Below are 13958 nucleotides of genomic sequence, written 5' to 3' on the forward strand. Positions count from 1 at the left end.
TTGGGGAGATCCTGAGCATTTAAACCTATTAATATATTCTCTGGTATTTAATAAATTTGGGGAGATTGATTTCACTGATTTTTGCTTTTTTATCATTCTTCTGGAATTTCTATTGTAAGTAGTTTTGATCTTCTTGGACACCTTTCAGATCTCTGAAGAATTATCACCACTATTATTCTTTATTGTTTTTCCTGACTCTGTGGGAGAAGGCGAGGGTGGGATGTTTCAAGAGAACAGCATTGAAACATGTATATTATCTAGGGTGAAACTGATCACTACATCTTATGTTGTTTCCATAATCCATTACATGCAGTATCTTGAAACAAGTCCCATCATAGATGCAATAGCTGAACACAGTAGTTAGTCAAATTATCACTCTTCCTTTCAATATCAAATTTGACTTGTGTTTATTTTCAGATGTAATTGGTATCAACTGAAAATGGGTTTGGGTGGACTCTGGAAGTTGGTGATGGACAGGGAAGCCGGGCGTGCTGTGGTTCATGGGGTCACAAAGAATTGGACCCAACTGAGTGACTGAACTGAACCAAACTGAACTGAAGAGCTGGTTAATGCAAAAGGAAGTTTGGGGTGAGTGAGACACTCACCTGGTCCATAGAGCTGTTGACATGAGCCGTATCAACTTGCTACTCCAGGAAACCCCTGTTTCCTGTTGTGAGGCAGCAGCAACACACACCCAGCAATCCTTCCCTCACCCTGTCAGGCTCATCTCACCTTGCAAAGTCTTGACATTGAAGAAGAAGATATTTTCCATCTAGCGGAGAGCTGAAACATGCTTCTCTCCAGCCTTCTGAAGGTGGTCATGGCTTCACTGTGTTTAGGTAAGGATGGTCCGGGTGGAACTGTACCTCCTCTGTTACCTAAGGACTGCAGAAACAAGCAGTCTTATGGGAACCCTGGGAAGAAGGGGTGGTAGTAGGGTCTAAAATAGGATTTCTTTATTCCACACCACTTATTCCTAAAGTTCTGATTCTTTTTTTCTTTTTTCTTTAGGATCCATTATTGCCCAGAAGGTAACTCAAGAACAACAACCACAAGTATTAGTGCAGGAGAAGGAAGCTGTGACCCTGGACTGCAAGTATGACACCAGTGATCCACAGTATAGTTTATTCTGGTACAAGCAGCCCAGCAGTGGGGGGATGATTCTCCTTATTCGTCAGGATTCTCATAACCAGCAAAATGCCAACAGAAGGTCGCTACTCATTGAATTTCCAGAAAGCAAGAAAATCTATCACACTTGTCATCTCAGCTTCGCAGCTGGAGGACTCTGCAGTGTATTTCTGTGCCCTGAGAGAGCCCACAGTGAGACGTGTGGAGGAGGGACCTGCACCAAAACCCAGGGCCCTGCTCCACCTGCCGTAGGGACCAGGGCAGGGAGTTGCCAGCACAGACAGGAAGTGATTACGGTTGCACAGGCATAGGGTTAGAGAGAAGATACTCATTCTAAGAAAACAGTTCTCTAGGTTCAGAGGCCATATTCAGAGCTATCATTCATTAAAAAAAATCCTTATCCCTAAAAATTTAGGTTTAAATTATTTATTTATTAAAAATGTAAAATTATGTACTGAGGACAGAAATTAGCCACATAAAATCCTTGCCATGCAGTGATTCATATGAGCTAGAAGAATTGACTAAGGAAATTCAGAAATGTCTGAATAATAAATCAGTAAAAATATGTGTGAATTGTTGGATTTTCATTTCAATTTATTCATGTTTCACCAAAAGTTTTCACTTTTGTCTCAGGTTCAAAGGATTTGTTAACAAAATAAGCCACTTGTTATATACAAATAAATAATATAGATGTTTATTGGAGAATTATCTAGTTTACTTTCAATATATTAGCATTAAACACACTAACATTAAAAGAAAATAGAAAGAGTAGATGATACATCAACAAATTGGGTTTTGACCAACATCCAGACTTGAGAGTTTCCAGCACTGGGAAGTCCCAGGTCACAGCACTTCTGGAGTCCCAGTTATGAAAAGAGTCCTTTCCATGGATAAGACTTCAAAGATTACAGTTCAGGGCTCTCATTTACAATCGCAGGGCAGTTGCAAACTGATATCATCATCAATCTGTGACCCAGTTGCAGTTCTGGTTTCATGTTAATACTGTTCGTTTAGTCATGTAAAACTTGGAATGTTGCTCAGGCTGGGGGATCCCTCTAGGAGCTCAACAATCTCAAGATTCCTTCCCCATTTTATCCATGGTGCTGGAAGTCTTGCACTCACAGCCGGCAGTTACTCACAGTCAGGGCACTGTCCAGGAAGGTTAGAAGCAAGGTCAGAGGCCTGTTCTGCTTTGTCTCTGAAGCCTAAACAAGACTGTTTATTTAATTTTCCTAGCAAATCATTAAATATTAATTGACTATATGTTATGTTACAGGCGTTGTTTTGTCATGAAATCTCTGTGTGATTTTCCTTCTTTTGAATATCATGTTGTTTTTCACCATTTAATAAATTCATTCATTTTAGTTTTGTTAGCTGAGTTAATAGTACCTTTATTTACATTCTTGGGTGCCTACTTTGTGCTAATACTCATTGCTTCTTATTAACACCACTATCACTGAATGGCTCAATTTCCATAATGTAAGTTTTTCCTGCCTCTTTTCAGTCTTATCCACAAAAAGATCAATAATTAGTGGCTCTTAGAAGGACATTTTGCAAAGTACTGTATGAATTATGTTCTGTCTCTGGTCTTGCCTTTCACTGCACGCTCTTCCAAAAGCATTTTTACCATCATGTGGCTGATTTTGCACCCTGCTAGGCTCTCTCATTCATCATTGTTACACAATCCCAAATATTCCTTCTCTGCAACTTCTTCCTTCTAACTTGAATCCCATTTTTGTCAGTGTTTTAAAAGTTGAATGGTAATGGGCGGTTGCTAAGTGATCTTGTATAGTAGCTGCTTCTTATATTTGTATTTGGAAAGCAATTGTGTAGAGTAGAAATCTTAAAAGGAATGTCTTTACAATAAGTGAGGCTGGAAAAACTGGACAGCTAAATGTAAAAGAATGAAATCAGAACACTCTCTAACATCATACACAAAAATAGACTCAAAATGGTTTAAAGACCTAAATGTAAGACTGGATACTATAAAACTGTTAGAGGATAACATAGGCAGAACACTCTTTGACATAAATCACACTAGAATCTTTCCTTGGTCTACCTCCTAGAGTAATGAAAATAAAAATAAAAAGAAACAAATGGAACCTAACTAAACTTAAAAGCTTTTGCATAGCAAAGGAAATCATAAACAAAACAGAAAGAAAATTCACAGAGAGAGAAAATATTCACAACCGAACTGACAAGGGATTAGTCTCCAAAATATACAAATAGCTCATGCAGATACATATTAAAAAAAAAAACCAAAACAATTCAAATAAAAATGAGGGGACGATCCAATAGACACTTCTCCAAAGAACATGTACAGGTGACCAAGAGGCACATGAAAAGATGCTCAACACCACTAATTACTAGACAAATGCAAATCAAAACTACAATGAGATGTCACTTCACACTGATCTTTGGGCTTCCCTGGTGGCTCAGTTGGTAAAAAATCTTGGGCTTCCCTGGTGGCTCAACTGGCAAAAAATCTGCTTGCAATGTGGGAAACCTGGGTTTGATTCCTGGATTGGGAAGATCCCCTGGAGAAGTGAAAGGCTACCCACTCCAGTACTCTGGCCTGGAAAATTCCATGGACTGTATAGTCCATGGGATCACAAAATGTCGGACATGACTGAGTGACTTTCACTTTCACTCACACTGATCAGAATGGCCATCATCAAAGAATCTACAAGCAATAAATGCTGGAGAAGGTGTGGAGAAAAGAAGAAAAGGGAACACTCCTACGCTGTTGGTGGAAATGTAAATTGGTATAGCCACTATGGAGAACAGTATGGAAGCTCCTTAAAAAACTAAAAAGAGTGCTACCATATGACCCAGCGATTCCACTCCTGGGCATAAATCTGGAGAAAACCATAATTTGAAAAAATACATGAACCCTAATGTTCACTGCAGCACTATTTACAATATCAAGGACATGGAAGCAACCTATATGTCTATGGAAAGAATGGATAAAGAAGGTGTGGTACATGTATACTATGCAATATTACTCAGCCATAAAAACAATGAGGTAATGCCATTTGCAGCAACATGGATGGACCTGGAGATTGTCACACTGACTGAAGTCAAACAAAGACAAATATCATATATTACTTATATGTGGAATCTTAAAAAATGGTACAAATGAACCTAATTCCGAAACAGAAGTAGAGCCACAGATATAGGAAACAAATTTATGGTTACCAAGGGGGAAGTAGGGGAGGGATAAATTAGGAGGCTGGGATTGTCATATACACACTACTACATATATAATATAGACAGATAACTAATAAGAAACCTACTGAAGGGCACAGGGAACTCTGCTTAATACTTTGTAAGGACCTACATGGGAATATAATTCTAAGCAGACTGGGTGTGCTGTGTGTGCACAACTGATTCACTTTGCTGTACAGCGGAAAATGACACAGTAAATCAACTGTACTCCAGTAAAAGTTAATTTTAAAAAGTCTTAAATTTGTTTAACTCAAAAAATCATACCATCCTAACAGATAATTTTTTTTTACCATATTAATAATTTTAAGTGTATAACACAGTGATCATTTCAGTGGTCATGTATGGATGTGAGAGTTGGACTGTGAAGAAAGCTGAGGACCAAAGAATTGATGCTTTTGAACTGTGGTGCTGGAGAAGACTCTTGAGAGTCCCTTGGACTGCAAGGAGGTCCAACCAGTCCATTCTAAAGGAGATCAGTCCTGGGTGTTCATTGGAAGGACTGATGCTAAAGCTGAAACTCCAATACTTTGGTCACCTCATGCGAAGAGTTGACTCATTGGAAAAGACCCTGATGCTGGGAGGGATTGGGGGCAGGAGGAGAAGGGGACGACAGAGGATGAGATGGCTGGATGGTGTCACTGACTCGATGGACATGAGTTTGAGTAAACTCTGAGAGTTGGTGATGGACAGGGAGGCTTGGCGTGCTGCAATTCATGGGGTCGCAAAGAGTCGGATACGACTGAGTGACTGAACTGAACTGAACTGAATATAGTGATATTAAATACATTTACACTATCATTAAACAGAAACATTATTCATCTCTAGAACTCTTTTCATGTTGAAAAACTGAAAATTTGTACTCATTAAAGAGTAGCTCCCCATTCCCCTGTTCCTCCAGCCCCTGGCCACTACTCTTCTACTCTCTCTGAGTTTGACTACTTTAGACATCCTGCAGAAGTGGAATCATGCACCACAGGTCATTTTGTGTCTTATTTCATTTATCATGATGTACTCAAGTTTCATCTATCTTGTCACATGTTTTAGAATTTCTTTCCTTTTTAAGGTTGAATAATATTCTAGGATAAGTATAGATCACATTTCATCTATCCATTCATTTGTTGATATTTGGGTTGCTTCCACCTTTTGACAGAAACATAGATATATAAATATCTCAGTGTTTTGGGCACATACCAAAATTTCAATTTTTTGACATAATTAGAAGTGGAATTCTTGAATCACATGACACTTCTGTTTTTAAATTTTTGAGAAATATTTATCCTAGTTAATTCGAACAGCTCTCCTCTAGACCACTTTATCACAAGCCAGTTTCAAGGACTAGAGAAAGCGAGTGATCAGGAGCTGTGAATGAAATTTTGGTACTCTGGGGGTTCACCTAAACTTAGAAAAATTTTTCATCTTCGTTATAGTGCATTGCTCCTCAGGTGCCTAACAATTGATCTGAAAGGAATGGCCAAGTCATTACCTGGTGGTCAGCTTCTGAACTGCAGCTTGGATATTCTTTCCAATGTGTTGCTGTCCTCTTTTGGTGAAAGGGTCAAATCTATGATTATTTAGTCACTTTTTATTGTTCAATGTGCAGAAATAAAGAAGAAAGCAGTTAACAGACGGTACTGTGTGCGTGTGCGCTCTGCTGCTTCAGTCATGTCCAGCCCTCTGTGACCCCGTGGACTGTAGCCTGCCAGGCTCCTCTGTCCAGGGGATTATCCTGGCAAGAATACTGGAGTGGGTTGCCATTTCCTCCTCCAGGGGATCTTCCCAACTCAGGGATCCAACCTGCAGCTTCTGCATTGTAGGCGGGTTCTTTACCACTGAGACACCAAGGAAGCCCCCGAAAATTATCTATAGTATAAAAAACAGGGAATCAGGTTTGCTATCAGTGAGATTTCTATTCAAAATTATTAGCTTGGCCACAAACTTTCTAGACACTCATGAGCCTTGTTTTATTATATAAAATGGGAGAGTGATATATTCTTTGATATTTTATTGTGGCAAGTTATCAATAGTGTAGTTACAGGGGCTGACAAGTAGCAGTTGATTAATTAACGAGAATAACCTCAATAGATGCAGAAAAAGCATTTGAGATAATTCAGCATCCATTCCTGTTCAAAAACTTCCAGAAAATTAGGACCTAAGGAATTTCCTCAACTTAATAAAAAGCCTCTACAAAAACTACATCAAACATCATACTTGATGGTGAAAGAATGAATGCTTCCTCCCTAATTTCAGCACTAGGGGAAGAATTTTTGCTCTCACTGTTTGTATTTAGTGTTTTACTAGGGATTCTAGCCAGTGTAAAAAGGCAAGAGAAAGAAGCAAAAAAACACAATTTGAAAAGGAAGACATGAACCTGTCCTTAGTCACAGACAGCATAGTTATCTTAGTATAAAATCCAAGGGAATCTATAAAAAACCACTAGAAAAATAAGAAAGTTAAAGTCAAATAAACACCTACCATATGCTCCAGGGATTCCACTTCCAGATATTCACCCAAGAGAAAAATGAAAGCACATGTCTACTAAAAATGTGACACAAAAAAGCTCAAAGCAACTTTGTTTGTAGCAGCCTCCAACTAGAACTAACAGAAATGTTTGCTAATAGGTGACTAGATTAACAAATTGTTTTATGTCTATGTAACGGAAGACTTTTCATCAATACAAAGGAATGAACCATTGATACTTACAACCATGAAAGAATCTTAATTATGCTGAGAGAAAGAAAGTAGACCAAAGAGTACACATTTATATCATATAAAATATGCAAGCTAGTTCATGATGGAAGTGCTGCATGAAAGTTGGAGTAGGAGTCGGGGAGAGGATTGAGAGAAGATTATAAAGAGATGTGAGGAAACTCTTTTGGGTGATGCACTGTTCATTATCTTGCTTGGAATAATAGCTTCACAAATGTGTACACATGTCAAATCTTATTAATTTGTTTATTTAAAATAAGTGCAGTACAGTTTTGTGCATGTTGTATATTTATAAAACAATTAAAAATCCAAGTTTAGCAAATGTATTTCTTCAATGTTGCATGAGTCTTCTAATGTGACCCCAACTCCAAATATTTCTCCTCTGTGTTCTCATTGTCCTATAGAGTTTTTTAAAGGTGTGGATAGTAGCTTTCTGTGTCCATGTGTTATACATTTATTTTCAACCCAGCATCATCCAAACTTATTTTTCACTTTCTGTTTAATGTGTCAAATTTTTTCAGAATTCCTTCCTAGCATAGTTTTGAGGCCATTTTTGACAACGGAGTTGGAAAAATAAAGGAGAAAGGAAGGAATATGTGAACCTAAAAGAGAATCTGAGCCTGATTTTATTACTTAAATCTAGATCAGGGAAATTATCTGTATGTTTACTTTGCACTGATGAAGCTGCTTGATACAAATCTGTGGAGAGTGAACTCCAAGAATCAGGCTGAGCTAAACTTCCATCTTTGAGTCTAGCATGGGGCTTCCCCTGTGGCTTAGTGGTAAAGAATCTTCCTGCGATGCAGGAGATTCAGGAGTTGTGGGTTCGATTGCTGGGTCAGGAAGGTCCCTTGGAGGAGGGCATGACAACCCTTGCCTGGAGAATGCCATGGGCAGAGGAGCCTGGCAGGCTGCAGTCCATAGAATTGCAAAGAATTGGACATGACTGAAGCGGCTGAGCACCCATGCACGTTTATCTAGGGATGCACGGTTACAGGGTTTTACAAAAGGTGCGCTCCACTCCAGAACTTCATCCTTGAGGATGCTTTGTTTATTTTATTTCTTCAAAAATGAATATTCATAAAAAGTAAGCTAAAGAAGTGCTTGTTTTTGCTGCTACTTCTGCTGCTAAGTCTCTTCAGCCGTGTCTGACTCTGTGGGACCCCATAGATAGCAGCCCACCAGGCTCCCCCATCCCCGGGATTCTCCAGGCAAGAACACTGGAGTGGGTTGCCATTTACTTCATAGCAAAAGACCAGTTTAAAAAATGGCATTTCTGCCTGATCATTGATGACCATCTTGCTTTAGGACACTGATTACAAAAGAAATCTTATAAACCAGTATTGAACTAGCTGCAACAAAACCATCTGGGAGTTTTAAAAGTTATGAATTTCTGGGAATTCCCTGGTTGTCCAGCAGCTAGGAGTCTGTTCTTCCACTGCCGAGGGCCCTGGTTCCATCCCTGGGCAGGGAACTAAGATTCTACAAGCTGTGCAGTGGGGTCAAGGAAAAAATTACACTTCTTGGTCTCAATCCTGAAAAGTACAATTCATGAAGTTATAGTTGGAATTCCTGAATCTGTCATTTAAGATCAGTCACACATTGATTCTATTATTTGCTGTTGTATAAATATCAGCTATGTTTTTAATAATTTGAAAAGCTGGGAAAGAACAGAGTCCTAACTCATGCTCCAGGCTTTTGACAGAAATCCACATTTTTTAGGGTTCCCAACCCAATGGAGGAAAACTATTTGATTAAAGTTTGGCAACAAAATGTGGCAGATGGGTGTTGAGAGAATCAATCCTGAAGCTAGATTTTCATTAAGAGTATGGGGTTCATCTTGGCTGATTCAGATAGATTAGCCATCTTATCTTGAAATCAGGGAAATAGTAGAATAAGATATTGATGTCAGATCATTCTATAAGGATTTGATAAATTCGGTTATGATAATTCTTTTGTTTTCATATTTTAATGGTTTTGAAATTCAAGGTTATTTGACTATTGATAGGATAGTGTGAAGTTTTCCCCCTGAAAATATTTATTAAAAAGTTAGCATTTCTTACAAATGGTATTATTTTAGGAATGATAAAATACTATATTTCAAGTAGTGGTGATTCCTTAATCAAAGACCCTTTATTCATTATTTTTGTTTGGTATAGCAAATACTTAGTGAGCATGTAATAAATGTAAGTCACTGTTCTATAAATTGGGGTACAATGCTGAGAAATAGAGATTCATTCAGTACTGACTTGACTTCTTATTACTTTCTCTGTAATTAGCCACAAAACCCTTTTCTGACAGTCAGTGGATTATAGGTTGGCCCACATGGATGCATGTGACTATAAAGCACTATGTTAAAGTGCTTAAGAAAATTGATTATCTTCTTAACTACAGAAATACCTGGGATGCTCTGTTAAAGAACTTCCATATCAGGTAGTATCCTAAAAACAAAACAGACCTGAGAAGTGTCAACAGCTGTTGATCAGATTTCCAAGCCTCACCTGAAGACTGACATGTGCCTTATGGATACAGTCAAGGATAACATTTTTCTGATTTGCAAAGGAGACCAGGATACATGCATCATTTTTCTGTCCCTGTCCACCAGAGGGTGCAGATTCCTAACACAGACACATTTTCTGCATGGAACTAAATTTCACTGTGACTTCAACATTTCTTCATCTTAAGAGTCAAGAACGTTATTCAGGAGATACTCTAGAGATGAACTCTTCTTCAGACTTAGTGACCATAATACTCTTCCTGCTGGGTAAGCAAAATGCTTCTAAAAATGTGGATTCTTTCTTCTGTTATGTCAACAAAACCTTTAATCATAATTTTATCCCAGAGCTTTATGCCTGAGATCACACAGAACTCTTTTATTTTTCCCCAGGACAAACAGGTGAAGACTCAGTGACCCAGTTAGGCGGCCAAGTGACTCTTCCAGAAAAGGCTGCTCTGACCATCAGTTGCACTTACTCAGCCACCGGGTACCCGACTCTTTTTTGATATGTTCACTATTTAAGAGAAGGTCCACAGCTCCTCCTGAAAGCCACGAAGGACAAGGAGAAGGAAATCAGCAAAGAGTTTGAAGCCACATACCCCAGAAAATCAACATCCTTCCACTTGAAGAAAGCCTCTGTCCAAGAGTCAGACTCAGTTGTGTACTACTGTGCTCTGAGAGACACAGAGAAGGGAACTGCAGGGGGAGCTGACGCTCACTCTGAGCAGCAGCGGGGCCTGGATGCGGAGCGCCTGACTGATCCACTCCGTGGCACAGTCTGTGGTCTGACTCTGTCTCTGGCTGATACAAAACTCATACAAATGACTAGGGCATGAGAACAAGACGTGAAGATTCCCCATACCCAACTCTCATTAGTGAATTTGGCAAAAGAGTATGACACCAATAGTTCCTTGTCCAGGATTAAAATAATTTCAGGGTAAAGTCACGTAAATAGTGATACTTGGGGGCCATTCAAAAAACGAACAAGAAGCATTGGGATGCTGCTGTACCCTTGTGAAAAAATTCAGAGACCAGAAACATCAATTACATTTGAATAATTAGGGTGGATTGAAGCGTTGTGTGTGTTTGTGTGTTCCGAGATCATTCAGAGAGTGAAGTTTGAAAATAGGAAGACTAAAAATATATAAGCAGAGACTACCTATGTTCTCTACCAGTGCCTGTATAATAAGCAGTGATCACTTTCCAAACCCAGCAGAAAATTGGAAGTTAGCCATTGATGAATTGAGCAATGGCACATGTAAGTAAGAAAGCCAAAATAATTAAAAATTTAAAATATAATAATTAAGTATTCATTTTAGGGAAATAAAATATTATTGAAGATAGTAACATACCCATAGTCTTTATGATTCAACTAAAGTTTCTCCTAGATAAGTTTTACCACCAATAGTCGCGATTAGGCAGAATACCTATTTTCCTAAACTTTGTGTATTACTGAGGTTTTGGACTTTTGCTTATCAGTTAGGCTTTAAATTTTTTTTTAATTATTTAAAGTTTATGAATGAGGCAGAACTTAATTTCATTTAAAAGTCATTTATATGTTTTCGTGTAAATGTTCTATTCACGTATCTTACCCTTCCCTACTGGGTTATGGGGCTTCCCAGCTGGTTAGGTGGGAAGGAGATGAGGGCTCAGTCTCTGAGTCCAGAAGAGGCCCTGGAGACGGACATCGCGGCCACTCCAACATTCCTGCCTGGGAAACCCCTGGACAGAGGAGCCTGGTGGGCTGCAGTCCACGGGGTGCCTGAGAGTCGGATGTGACTTAGCAACTAAAACAGTGCCTGTGTTAGAGTCATTTAAATATAGATTTGAAAGAACATTCTCTGTTAAGAAAGTTGTCATAAAACTGTCATATATATGTCTTTTAAAAAGTTTAATACAATCTTTTTGACTTTGTTCATGTTTGCTATGCAGAATTTTAAAAATAGTATGTAGTAAATTTTTGAAAAATTTCTTTTATGGATTCTGAGCTATATATTTCATGCTTTATAATCTGTAGCACCTTAACTGGTAAAATTTTATCTCATATTTTCTTTAATTTCTCTCAGATTAGTTTTGTCTTTGATCTTAAATGGCTCATTTTTCTTCTGATTTTTAAATGTTATATTTGTCTTTTTTCCTATCTCTTTCATTTTTCCTTATTAAAAATTTCAACCTAGGCATTCTTTTCTGTTCAATATTTATATTTCAATATTCACAATGCTTTTTGCCAGTTGCTTACTGGATACATAAGGAATACATGTCCAGTCAACTTCAAGCCAGTGCTAGAAATATAGAGAAAAAAATGTGACTGGCAGAGATGCCATTGGAGAAGTAAAGAGAGATAAATCCACTCCATTGCATCAAAATATGTGTATGAAGTGTCATCTCAGGCAATGGAAACTATCTACCTGTGTTCCCAGCTCTGTCAGTTGGGGACCCAGGCAAAGTCGCTAAAAACATGTTCACAATTAGTCCACACAAGGCTGGGAGGTGGACAATCAACACTGGAGAACAAGAACAATCTTGTGTCATCTGTCTTCTCGAAGAAGAGGATTTAAATAATGAGGACTGGGATTTAGAGTCACATCTACTTGAAATGATTTGAAATCTGTAGCTGCCTCAGTGTTTTGAACTCTGTCATTGCTTTGTAGGACATTTTTGAATTTTTTTTTTCTGTTGCCACATTGATTTTTGATGAAGTTTGTAAAAATTTACTTTAGTAACTATCCTTGCTTCTGTTGAGGGTGTAGTTGAAAATTGATGACTGTATTTCAAACATCTTGCCACTAGTTTAAGCAGAACAGGTATGGGCAGCTCTGTGGTCTAAGGTTCTTCTCTCCTCTCTCTTCTTCCTCTCCTGCTCCCTTCGTCTCTCTCCTCTCTTGTCTTCTCTCAGCTCTTCTGTTCTTGATTTTCCTGGACTGATTCTGTTTTCATCCTTCTCTGAATTAAGCATTTCTAATCAACCATTTCTTTGAGACATCAATGTCTAAAAATAATTTTATTGTGAAATATAGCAAATGTTCACAAAAGTATGTAAAACCCACAATATATATTATTTAGGTACATACAAATTTGAAACTATGGTTTTTTGCTTGTGAAATTTCAAGAATTTTAAAAGTTCTCTGTATTAGGGTTCCCCAGAGAAACAGAATCAATAGGATTAATTCAATGTGCATGTGTCTTCATCTCTAATAATCCTATTCTGAAGGCCTAGTTTGTTATACAAGGGGATAATATGTTAGCTTTTTAAGGTAAGTGTTTATGTGATATATCTTTTGCCATTCTTTTGCTTTCAAAATCTTTGGGCATTATATTTCAAGTTTGGAATAAATCTTCAGATATCCACATTCTCAAGTGTTCGTTGGCTTTCTATTTCACTGAGAAAATAGAAGCAATAAGAAAATTTTCACAAGCTCCTACACTTAGCACTTTTTAAGGTAATTCACAGCTATCCATTTCTTTCAGTTGGTTACTGGAAATTTATTTCCTGCCTTTGATTGTATCATGTTTCCTTGATTATTTATGCATCTTATACATTTGCTTTGTTGTGTGAGCTTTTGAAGCAGGAGGTACCTCTCCCAGTATTTATGGTCTTGTCTTAACTAGAAGAGACCTTCCTCAGTCAGCAGTGCTAAATATGAGGCAAGATAGAGACCAGTCCCTTTGGGAGTGTACTCCTGAGTAAATTTGGACAAGGACCTGTTGGTTTCCTGTCCTTTCATTTGGAGGAAACACCTCAGTTCCATCCTTTCTCCACCTTGCAGATCAGTACTAGCTGTAATACCATACCATTCTTTCTCCCTTTGCTGCTAGCTGTTCCAGTGACCAAGCCCTGTCAGTCATTCAGTGCCAAGTATGACCTGAAGCAAGTAGAAACTGGCTCCATGGAGGGTGCTTTGCATTATCTGGCATAAGGCCCCCTTCACTCTGTGTGGGGTTAAAACCAGTTCTGCACTGATTCCCACTCTTGCAGGGCAGTGCTAGTTGTAGAACCACACTCTCCCTTTCCTTGTTCCTTACTGTCCCAAGGGACCAGGATCTGCTCCATCCTGAATAGGGGGAGAGAGAAACCATTCCTACTCTGAAATGCTAGGAGTAAGGCCAGCTCTTTCTCCTCCCACCATTTGCTCTCTTTTCCCCTTTGGTGGAAGAACCTCAGTTCTCCTCTCCCAAGTTCACAGAGCAGGACTGGCAGCAAAAGAGACATCCTGCATTTTCCTTTGTTACTCACTGTCCCAAGGGATTGCTCTCTGCCTGTCATACTGGGCAGGAGGTAAGATAGAAAACCAGCCCACAGAGGGTGCCCTGAGAGGACTGAAGGTCGGGTGCAAGCTCCACTATCACTCCCCTCCCCCACGGGGGACATGATGGGCACAGGCTATCTTCTTGGTACTGA

The 13958-nt window shown here is 38.7% G+C and overlaps 1 pseudogene; it reads left to right on the plus strand.

Annotated features, from left to right (window-relative positions):
* Nucleotides 1–744: 744 nt before the first annotated feature.
* LOC133066916 (T cell receptor alpha variable 14/delta variable 4-like) lies at nucleotides 745–1380 on the plus strand (annotated as a pseudogene).
* Nucleotides 1381–13958: the final 12578 nt, after the last annotated feature.

The sequence above is a fragment of the Dama dama genome, chromosome 12, assembly GCF_033118175.1.
Source record: "Dama dama isolate Ldn47 chromosome 12, ASM3311817v1, whole genome shotgun sequence".
NCBI classification, from domain to species: domain Eukaryota; kingdom Metazoa; phylum Chordata; class Mammalia; order Artiodactyla; family Cervidae; genus Dama; species Dama dama.